At 42.7% G+C, this 12,500-nt stretch overlaps 1 protein-coding gene across 1 annotated transcript in view; it reads right to left on the bottom strand.

Moving 5' to 3' along the window:
* Positions 1-12,500, bottom strand: part of rfc1 (replication factor C (activator 1) 1) — a 55,938-nt gene that overhangs the window by 23,532 nt on the left and 19,906 nt on the right. The window lies entirely within an intron of this gene.

Below are 12,500 nucleotides of genomic sequence, written 5' to 3' on the forward strand. Positions count from 1 at the left end.
ACTGAAAGGGGGGGGGGGGGGGGGGTACCTAGTCAGTTATATAACCTGAATATATTCAACTGAAAGGGGGGGGGGGTACCTAGTCATTTATATAACCTGAATATATTCAACTGAAAGGGGGGGTACCTAGTCAGTTATATAACCTGAATGTTTTCAACTGAAAGGGGGCGGGGGTACCTAGTCAGTTATATAACCTGAATATATTCAACTGAAAGGGGGGGGTACCTAGTCAGTTATATAACCTGAATGTATTCAACTGAAAGGGGGGGGGGGGTACCTAGTTAGTTATATAACCTGAATGTATTCAACTGAAAGGGGGGGTACCTAGTTAGTTATATAACCTGAATGTATTCAACTGAAAGGGGGGGGGGGATACCTAGTCAGTTATATAACCTGAATGTATTCAACTGAAAGGGGGGGGGGGGGTACCTAGTCAGTTATATAACCTGAATGTATTCAACTGAAAGGGGGGGTAGCTAGTCAGTTATATAACCTGAATGTATTCAACTGAAAGGGGGGTACCTAGTCAGTTATATAACCTGAATGTATTCAACTGAAAGGGGGGTACCTAGTCAGTTATATAACCTGAATATATTCAACTGAAAGGGGGGGTACCTAGTTAGTTATATAACCTGAATGTATTCAACTGAAAGGGGGGGTACCTAGTCAGTTATATAACCTGAATGTATTCAACTGAAAGGGGGGTACCTAGTCAGTTATATAACCTGAATGTATTCAACTGAAAGGGGGATACCTAGTCAGTTATATAACCTGAATGTATTCAACTGAAAGGGGGGGTACCTAGTCAGTTATATAACCTGAATGTATTCAACTGAAAGGGGGGTACCTAGTCAGTTATATAACCTGAATATATTCAACTGAAAGGGGGGGTAACTAGTTAGTTATATAACCTGAATGTATTCAACTGAAAGGGGGGGGGGGTACCTAGTTAGTTATATAACCTGAATGTATTCAACTGAAAGGGGGGGGGGGGGGGGGGGTACCTAGTTAGTTATATAACCTGAATGTATTCAACTGAAAGGGGGGGGGGGTACCTAGTTAGTTATATAACCTGAATATATTCAACTGAAAGGGGGGGGGGGGATACCTAGTCAGTTATATAACCTGAATGTATTCAACTGAAAGGGGGGGGGGGGTACCTAGTCAGTTATATAACCTGAATGTATTCAACTGAAAGGGGGGGTACCTAGTCAGTTATATAACCTGAATGTATTCAACTGAAAGGGGGGGGGATACCTAGTCAGTTATATAACCTGAATGTATTCAACTGAAAGGGGGGGGGGGGGGGGTACCTAGTCAGTTATATAACCTGAATGTATTCAACTGAAAGGGGGGGGTACCTAGTCAGTTATATAACCTGAATGTATTCAACTGAAAGGGGGGGGTACCTAGTCAGTTATATAACCTGAATGTATTCAACTGAAAGGGGGGGGGGGGGTACCTAGTCAGTTATATAACCTGAATATATTCAACTGAAAGGGGGGTACCTAGTCAGTTATATAACCTGAATGTATTCAACTGAAAGGGGGGGTACCTAGTCAGTTATATAACCTGAATGTATTCAACTGAAAGGGGGGGGGATACCTAGTCAGTTATATAACCTGAATGTTTTCAACTGAAAGGGGGCGGGGGTACCTAGTCAGTTATATAACCTGAATATATTCAACTGAAAGGGGGGGGTACCTAGTCAGTTATATAACCTGAATGTATTCAACTGAAAGGGGGGGGGGGTACCTAGTTAGTTATATAACCTGAATGTATTCAACTGAAAGGGGGGGTACCTAGTTAGTTATATAACCTGAATGTATTCAACTGAAAGGGGGGGGGGGATACCTAGTCAGTTATATAACCTGAATGTATTCAACTGAAAGGGGGGGGGGGGGTACCTAGTCAGTTATATAACCTGAATGTATTCAACTGAAAGGGGGGGTAGCTAGTCAGTTATATAACCTGAATGTATTCAACTGAAAGGGGGGTACCTAGTCAGTTATATAACCTGAATGTATTCAACTGAAAGGGGGGTACCTAGTCAGTTATATAACCTGAATATATTCAACTGAAAGGGGGGGTACCTAGTTAGTTATATAACCTGAATGTATTCAACTGAAAGGGGGGGTACCTAGTCAGTTATATAACCTGAATGTATTCAACTGAAAGGGGGGTACCTAGTCAGTTATATAACCTGAATGTATTCAACTGAAAGGGGGATACCTAGTCAGTTATATAACCTGAATGTATTCAACTGAAAGGGGGGGTACCTAGTCAGTTATATAACCTGAATGTATTCAACTGAAAGGGGGGTACCTAGTCAGTTATATAACCTGAATATATTCAACTGAAAGGGGGGGTAACTAGTTAGTTATATAACCTGAATGTATTCAACTGAAAGGGGGGGGGGGTACCTAGTTAGTTATATAACCTGAATGTATTCAACTGAAAGGGGGGGGGGGGGGGGGGGTACCTAGTTAGTTATATAACCTGAATGTATTCAACTGAAAGGGGGGGGGGGTACCTAGTTAGTTATATAACCTGAATATATTCAACTGAAAGGGGGGGGGGGGATACCTAGTCAGTTATATAACCTGAATGTATTCAACTGAAAGGGGGGGGGGGGTACCTAGTCAGTTATATAACCTGAATGTATTCAACTGAAAGGGGGGGTACCTAGTCAGTTATATAACCTGAATGTATTCAACTGAAAGGGGGGGGGATACCTAGTCAGTTATATAACCTGAATGTATTCAACTGAAAGGGGGGGGGGGGGGTACCTAGTCAGTTATATAACATGAATGTATTCAACTGAAAGGGGGGTACCTAGTCAGTTATATAACCTGAATGTATTCAACTGAAAGGGGGGGGTACCTAGTCAGTTATATAACCTGAATGTATTCAACTGAAAGGGGGGGGTACCTAGTCAGTTATATAACCTGAATGTATTCAACTGAAAGGGGGGGGGGGGTACCTAGTCAGTTATCTAACCTGAATATATTCAACTGAAAGGGGGGTACCTAGTCAGTTATATAACCTGAATGTATTCAACTGAAAGGGGGGGGGGGGGTACCTAGTTAGTTATATAACCTGAATGTATTGAACTGAAAGGGGGGGGTACCTAGTCAGTTATATAACCTGAATATATTCAACTGAAAGGGGGGTACCTAGTCAGTTATATAACCTGAATGTATTCAACTGAAAGGGGGGGGTACCTAGTCAGTTATATAACCTGAATGTATTCAACTGAAAGGGGGGGGTACCTAGTCAGTTATATAACATGAATGTATTCAACTGAATGGGGGGATACCTAGTTAGTTATATAACCTGAATGTATTCAACTGAAAGGGGGGATACCTAGTCAGTTATATAACCTGAATGTATTCAACTGAAAGGGGGGGGGGGGGGTACCTGGTCAGTTATATAACCTGAATGTATTCAACTGAAAGGGGGGGGGTACCTAGTCAGTTATATAACCTGAATGTATTCAACTGAAAGGGGGGTACCTGGTCAGTTATATAACCTGAATGTATTCAACTGAAAGGGGGGGGTACCTAGTCAGTTATATAACCTGAATGTATTCAACTGAAAGGGGGGGTACCTAGTCAGTTATATAACCTGAATATATTCAACTGAAAGGGGGGGGGGTACCTAGTCAGTTATATAACCTGAATGTATTCAACTGAAAGGGGGGTACCTAGTCAGTTATATAACCTGAATGTATTCAACTGAAAGGGGGGTACCTAGTCAGTTATATAACCTGAATGTATTCAACTGAAAGGGGGGGGGTACCTAGTCAGTTATATAACCTGAATATATTCAACTGAAAGGGGGGTACCTAGTCAGTTATATAACCTGAATGTATTCAACTGAAAGGGGGGGGTACCTAGTCAGTTATATAACCTGAATGTATTCAACTGAAAGGGGGGGGGGGTACCTAGTCAGTTATATAACCTGAATGTATTCAACTGAAAGGGGGGGGTACCTAGTCAGTTATATAACCTGAATGTATTCAACTGAAAGGGGGGGTACCTAGTCAGTTATATAACCTGAATGTATTCAACTGAAAGGGGGGGTACCTAGTCAGTTATATAACCTGAATGTATTCAACTGAAAGGGGGGGTACCTAGTCAGTTATATAACCTGAATGTATTCAACTGAAAGGGGGGGGGGTACCTAGTCAGTTATATAACCTGAATGTATTCAACTGAAAGGGGGGGGGGGTAACTAGTCAGTTATATAACCTGAATGTATTCAACTGAAAGGGGGGGGTACCTAGTCAGTTATATAACCTGAATGTATTCAACTGAAAGGGGGGGGAACCTAGTCAGTTATATAACCTGAATGTATTCAACTGAAAGGGGGGGGGTACCTAGTCAGTTATATAACCTGAATGTATTCAACTGAAAGGGGGGGTACCTAGTCAGTTATATAACCTGAATATATTCAACTGAAAGGGGGGGGGTACCTAGTCAGTTATATAACCTGAATATATTCAACTGAAAGGGGGGGGGGGTACCTAGTCAGTTATATAACCTGAATATATTCAACTGAAAGGGGGGGGGGGTACCTAGTCAGTTATATAACCTGAATGTATTCAACTGAAAGGGGGGGGGGGGGGGTACCTAGTCAGTTATATAACCTGAATATATTCAACTGAAAGGGGGGTACCTAGTCAGTTATATAACCTGAATATATTCAACTGAAAGGGGGGGGGGGGGTACCTAGTTAGTTATATAACCTGAATGTATTCAACTGAAAGGGGGGGGAACCTAGTCAGTTATATAACCTGAATGTATTCAACTGAAAGGGGGGGGGTACCTAGTCAGTTATATAACCTGAATGTATTCAACTGAAAGGGGGGGTACCTAGTCAGTTATATAACCTGAATATATTCAACTGAAAGGGGGGGGGTACCTAGTCAGTTATATAACCTGAATATATTCAACTGAAAGGGGGGGGGGGTACCTAGTCAGTTATATAACCTGAATATATTCAACTGAAAGGGGGGGGGGGTACCTAGTCAGTTATATAACCTGAATATATTCAACTGAAAGGGGGGGGGGGGGGGTACCTAGTCAGTTATATAACCTGAATATATTCAACTGAAAGGGGGGTACCTAGTCAGTTATATAACCTGAATATATTCAACTGAAAGGGGGGGGGGGGGTACCTAGTTAGTTATATAACCTGAATGTATTCAACTGAAAGGGGGGGTACCTAGTCAGTTATATAACCTGAATGTATTCAACTGAAAGGGGGGGGGTACCTAGTCAGTTATATAACCTGAATGTATTCAACTGAAAGGGGGGGTACCTAGTCAGTTATATAACCTGAATGTATTCAACTGAAAGGGGGGGGGGTACCTAGTCAGTTATATAACCTGAATGTATTCAACTGAAAGGGGGGGGGGTAACTAGTCAGTTATATAACCTGAATGTATTCAACTGAAAGGGGGGGGTACCTAGTCAGTTATATAACCTGAATGTATTCAACTGAAAGGGGGGGGAACCTAGTCAGTTATATAACCTGAATGTATTCAACTGAAAGGGGGGGGGTACCTAGTCAGTTATATAACCTGAATGTATTCAACTGAAAGGGGGGGTACCTAGTCAGTTATATAACCTGAATATATTCAACTGAAAGGGGGGGGGTACCTAGTCAGTTATATAACCTGAATATATTCAACTGAAAGGGGGGGGGGGTACCTAGTCAGTTATATAACCTGAATATATTCAACTGAAAGGGGGGGGGGGGGGGTACCTAGTCAGTTATATAACCTGAATATATTCAACTGAAAGGGGGGGGGGGGGGGTACCTAGTCAGTTATATAACCTGAATATATTCAACTGAAAGGGGGGTACCTAGTCAGTTATATAACCTGAATATATTCAACTGAAAGGGGGGGGGGGGGGTACCTAGTTAGTTATATAACCTGAATGTATTCAACTGAAAGGGGGGGGTACCTAGTCAGTTATATAACCTGAATGTTTTCAACTGAAATGGGGGGGGGGGGGTACCTAGTCAGTTATATAACCTGAATGTATTCAACTGAAATGGGGGGGGGGGTACCTAGTCAGTTATATAACCTGAATGTATTCAACTGAAATGGGGGGGGGATACCTAGTCAGTTATATAACCTGAATGTATTCAACTGAAAGGGGGGGGGTACCTAGTTAGTTATATAACCTGAATATATTCAACTGAAAGGGGGGGGGGGGTACCTAGTTAGTTATATAACCTGAATATATTCAACTGAAAGGGGGGGTACCTAGTCAGTTATATAACCTGAATGTATTCAACTGAAAGGGGGGGTACCTAGTCAGTTATATAACCTGAATGTATTCAACTGAAAGGGGGCGTACCTAGTCAGTTATATAACCTGAATGTATTCAACTGAAAGGGGGGGTACCTAGTCAGTTATATAACCTGAATGTATTCAACTGAAAGGGGGCGTACCTAGTCAGTTATATAACCTGAATATATTCAACTGAAAGGGGGGGGTACCGAGTTAGTTATATAACCTGAATGTATTCAACTGAAAGGGGGGGGTACCTAGTTAGTTATATAACCTGAATGTATTCAACTGAAAGGGGGGGGTACCTAGTTAGTTATATAACCTGAATATATTCAACTGAAAGGGGGGGTACCTAGTCAGTTATATAACCTGAATGTATTCAACTGAAAGGGGGGGGGTACCGAGTTAGTTATATAACCTGAATGTATTCAACTGAAAGGGGGGGTACCTAGTTAGTTATATAACCTGAATATATTCAACTGAAAGGGGGGGGGGGGGTACCTAGTCATTTATATAACCTGAATGTATTCAACTGAAAGGGGGGGTACCTAGTCAGTTATATAACCAGAATGTATTCAACTGAAAGGGGGGGGGGGGGTACCTAGTTAGTTATATAACCTGAATGTATTCAACTGAAGGGGGGGGGTACCTAGTTAGTTATATAACCTGAATATATTCAACTGAAAGGGGGGGTACCTAGTCAGTTATATAACCTGAATGTATTCAACTGAAAGGGGGGGGGTACCGAGTTAGTTATATAACCTGAATGTATTCAACTGAAAGGGGGGGTACCTAGTTAGTTATATAACCTGAATATATTCAACTGAAAGGGGGGGGGGGGTACCTAGTCATTTATATAACCTGAATGTATTCAACTGAAAGGGGGGGTACCTAGTCAGTTATATAACCTGAATGTATTCAACTGAAAGGGGGGGGGGGGGGTACCTAGTTAGTTATATAACCTGAATGTATTCAACTGAAAGGGGGGGGGTACCTAGTCATTTATATAACCTGAATGTATTCAACTGAAAGGGGGGTACCTAGTCAGTTATATAACCTGAATGTATTCAACTGAAAGGGGGGGTACCTAGTCAGTTATATAACCTGAATGTATTCAACTGAAAGGGGGGGTACCTAGTCAGTTATATAACCTGAATGTATTCAACTGAAAGGGGGGGTACCTAGTCAGTTATATAACCTGAATGTATTCAACTGAAAGGGGGGGGTACCTAGTTAGTTATATAACCTGAATATATTCAACTGAAAGGGGGGGTACCTAGTCAGTTATATAACCTGAATGTATTCAACTGAAAGGGGGGGGGTACCGAGTTAGTTATATAACCTGAATGTATTCAACTGAAAGGGGGGGTACCTAGTTAGTTATATAACCTGAATATATTCAACTGAAAGGGGGGGGGGGGTACCTAGTCATTTATATAACCTGAATGTATTCAACTGAAAGGGGGGGTACCTAGTCAGTTATATAACCTGAATGTATTCAACTGAAAGGGGGGGGGGGGGTACCTAGTTAGTTATATAACCTGAATGTATTCAACTGAAAGGGGGGGGTACCTAGTTAGTTATATAACCTGAATATATTCAACTGAAAGGGGGGGTACCTAGTCAGTTATATAACCTGAATGTATTCAACTGAAAGGGGGGGGGTACCGAGTTAGTTATATAACCTGAATGTATTCAACTGAAAGGGGGGGTACCTAGTTAGTTATATAACCTGAATATATTCAACTGAAAGGGGGGGGGGGTACCTAGTCATTTATATAACCTGAATGTATTCAACTGAAAGGGGGGGTACCTAGTCAGTTATATAACCTGAATGTATTCAACTGAAAGGGGGGGGGGGGTACCTAGTTAGTTATATAACCTGAATGTATTCAACTGAAAGGGGGGGGGTACCTAGTCATTTATATAACCTGAATGTATTCAACTGAAAGGGGGGTACCTAGTCAGTTATATAACCTGAATGTATTCAACTGAAAGGGGGGGTACCTAGTCAGTTATATAACCTGAATGTATTCAACTGAAAGGGGGGGTACCTAGTCAGTTATATAACCTGAATGTATTCAACTGAAAGGGGGGGTACCTAGTCAGTTATATAACCTGAATGTATTCAACTGAAAGGGGGGGGGGTACCTAGTCATTTATATAACCTGAATGTATTCAACTGAAAGGGGGGTACCTAGTCAGTTATATAACCTGAATGTATTCAACTGAAAGGGGGGGGTACCTAGTCAGTTATATAACCTGAATATATTCAACTGAAAGGGGGGGGGGGTACCTAGTTAGTTATATAACCTGAATATATTCAACTGAAAGGGGGGGTACCTAGTTAGTTATATAACCTGAATGTATTCAACTGAAAGGGGGGGGTACCTAGTTAGTTATATAACCTGAATGTATTCAACTGAAAGGGGGGATGTACCGAGTTAGTTATATAACCTGAATGTATTCAACTGAAAGGGGGGGGTACCTAGTTAGTTATATAACCTGAATGTATTCAACTGAAAGGGGGGGTACCTAGTTAGTTATATAACCTGAATATATTCAACTGAAAGGGGGGGGGTACCGAGTTAGTTATATAACCTGAATGTATTCAACTGAAAGGGGGGGGTACCTAGTTAGTTATATAACCTGAATGTATTCAACTGAAAGGGGGGGGTACCTAGTTAGTTATATAACCTGAATGTATTCAACTGAAAGGGGGGGGCACCTAGTCAGTTATATAACCTGAATATATTCAACTGAAAGGGGGGGTACCTAGTCAGTTATATAACCTGAATGTATTCAACTGAAAGGGGGGGGGGGGGGGGGGGGTACCTAGTCAGTTATATAACCTGAATATATTCAACTGAAAGGGGGGGGTACCGAGTTAGTTATATAACCTGAATGTATTCAACTGAAAGGGGGGGGTACCTAGTTAGTTATATAACCTGAATGTATTCAACTGAAAGGGGGGGGTACCTAGTTAGTTATATAACCTGAATATATTCAACTGAAAGGGGGGGGTACCGAGTTAGTTATATAACCTGAATGTATTCAACTGAAAGGGGGGGGTACCTAGTTAGTTATATAACCTGAATGTATTCAACTGAAAGGGGGGGGGTACCTAGTTAGTTATATAACCTGAATGTATTCAACTGAAAGGGGGGGGGTACCTAGTTAGTTATATAACCTGAATGTATTCAACTGAAAGGGGGGGTACCTAGTTAGTTATATAACCTGAATATATTCAACTGAAAGGGGGGGGGGTACCTAGTCATTTATATAACCTGAATGTATTCAACTGAAAGGGGGGTACCTAGTCAGTTATATAACCTGAATGTATTCAACTGAATGGGGGGGGGTACCTAGTCAGTTATATAACCTGAATGTATTAAACTGAAAGGGGGGGGGGGGGTACCTAGTCAGTTATATAACCTGAATGTATTCAACTGAAAGGGGGGGTACCTAGTCAGTTATATAACCTGAATGTATTCAACTGAAAGGGGGGTACCTAGTTAGTTATATAACCTGAATGTATTCAACTGAAAGGGGGGGGGGTACCTAGTCAGTTATATAACCTGAATGTATTCAACTGAAAGGGGGGGGGGGGTACCTAGTCAGTTATATAACCTGAATGTATTCAACTGAAAGGGGGGGTACCTAGTCAGTTATATAACCTGAATGTATTCAACTGAAAGGGGGGGGGGGTACCTAGTCATTTATATAACCTGAATGTATTCAACTGAAAGGGGGGGTACCTAGTTAGTTATATAACCTGAATATATTCAACTGAAAGGGGGGGGGGGGTACCTAGTCATTTATATAACCTGAATGTATTCAACTGAAAGGGGGGGTACCTAGTCAGTTATATAACCTGAATGTATTCAACTGAATGGGGGGGGGTACCTAGTCAGTTATATAACCTGAATGTATTCAACTGAAAGGGGGGTACCTAGTTAGTTATATAACCTGAATATATTCAACTGAAAGGGGGGGTACCTAGTCAGTTATATAACCTGAATGTATTCAACTGAAAGGGGGGGTACCTAGTCAGTTATATAACCTGAATGTATTCAACTGAAAGGGGGGGTACCTAGTCAGTTATATAACCTGAATGTATTCAACTGAAAGGGGGGTACCTAGTTAGTTATATAACCTGAATGTATTCAACTGAAAGGGGGGGGGGGGTACCTAGTCAGTTATATAACCTGAATATATTCAACTGAAAGGGGGGGTACCTAGTCAGTTATATAACCTGGATGTATTCAACTGAAAGGGGGGGTACCTAGTCAGTTATATAACCTGAATGTTTTCAACTGAAATGTGTCTTCCTCATTTAACCCAACCAATCAGAGAGGTGCTGGGGGGGGGGGGCTGCCTTAATCAACATCCACGTCTTCGGCAGCTCGAGGAACAGAGGGTTAACTTCCTTGTTCAGGGGGCAGAACGACAGATTTTTACCTTGTCAACTCGGGGGATTCGATCCAGCTACCTTCCGGTTACCGGTCCAATGCTCTAACCGCTAGGTTACCTGCCTCTCCTCCAACCGCTAGGCTACCTGCCTGCCTCCTCCAACCGCTAGGCTACCTGCCTGCCTCCTCCAACCGCTAGGCTACCTGCCTGCCTCCTCTAACCGCTAGGCTACCTGCCTGCCTCCTCTAACCGCTAGGCTACCTGCCTGCCTCCTCTAACCGCTAGGCTACCTGCCTGCCTCCTCTAACCGCTAGGCTACCTGCCTGCCTCCTCTAACCGCTAGGCTACCTGCCTGCCTCCTCTAACCGCTAGGCTACCTGCCTGCCTCCTCTAACCGCTAGGCTACCTGCCTGCCTCCTCTAACCGCTAGGCTACCTGCCTGCCTCCTCTAACCGCTAGGCTACCTGCCTGCCTCCTCTAACCGCTAGGCTACCTGCCTGCCTCCTCTAATAAATTCATTAGGCCCCTAAATCCATGGATTTCACATGACTGGGAATACAGATATGAATCTGTTGGTCACAGATAACTTTTAGAAAACAAAAATGGACCTCGGGTCTTATTGTACATTCAAATTGCCATTCGATAAAATGCAATTGTGTCCGTTGTCCGTAGCTTATGCCTGCCCCACACCAGAACCCCTCCTCCACCACGGGGCACTCTGTTCACAACGTTGACATCAGCAAACGGCTCGCCCACACGACGCCATACACGTGGGTCTGCGGTTATGAGAGGCCAATTGAACGTACAGCCAAAATGCTCTAAAACGACGTTGGAGGCGGCTTATGGTAGAGAACTAAACATTCAAATTCTCTGGCAACAACTCTGGTGGACATTCCTGCAGTCAGCATTCCAATTGCACGTTCCCTCAAAACATGAGACATCTGTGGCCTCGTGTTGTTGTGAGACAAAACTGCACATTTTAGAGCGGCCTTTTATTGTCCCCCAGCACAAGGTGCACCTGTGTAATGATCACGCTGTTTAAATCAGCTTCTTGATATGCCACACCTGTCAGGTGGATGGATTCTCTTGGCGAAGGAGAAACGCTCACTAACAGGGACGTACACTAATTTGTGAGTACAGAAACATGTCTGGGATCTTTAAATTTCAGCTCGTGAAACTAACACATGTTGTCGTTTATATTTTAGTTCTGCGTTTTAGGCAAAATTACCAGCGTCCAATCACAGCAGCAATATTTGTGGCCCGTTGTCATGAAAACAGGGCAACGAGTGGAGCACAAACAACATTGTATACACAACCTATAATTATATGTAATTATTTTTCCCTTTTCATACTTCATCTTATTTACACATCGTTACAACACAGAACCAAACCAAACACAACCAAACACACAGCCAATGATATGACATTTGAAATGTCTAAATTCTATTAAAACGTGTGAGTGTAAAGTTTACGGTTCATTTCTGATTGTTTATTTCGTTTTGTTAACATACTGTAAGTCTGTGTGGTGTGTCTGAGTGTGTGTGTGTTTGTGTGTGTGTGCCTGTGTGTGTGTGTGTGTGTGTGTGTGTCGCTGTGTGTGTGTGCCTGAGTGTGTGTGTGTGTGTGTGTCGCTGCGTGTGTGTGTGTGTGTGCCTGTGTGTGTCGCTGTGTGTGTGTGTGTGTGTGTGTGTGTGCCGCTGTGTGTGTGTGTGCCTGTGTGTGTGTGTGTGCCTGTGTGTGCCTGTGTGTGTGTGTGTGTGTGTGTGTGTGTGTGTGTGTG

This window comes from Salvelinus alpinus, chromosome 6, assembly GCF_045679555.1.
Source record: "Salvelinus alpinus chromosome 6, SLU_Salpinus.1, whole genome shotgun sequence".
NCBI lineage: Eukaryota > Metazoa > Chordata > Actinopteri > Salmoniformes > Salmonidae > Salvelinus > Salvelinus alpinus.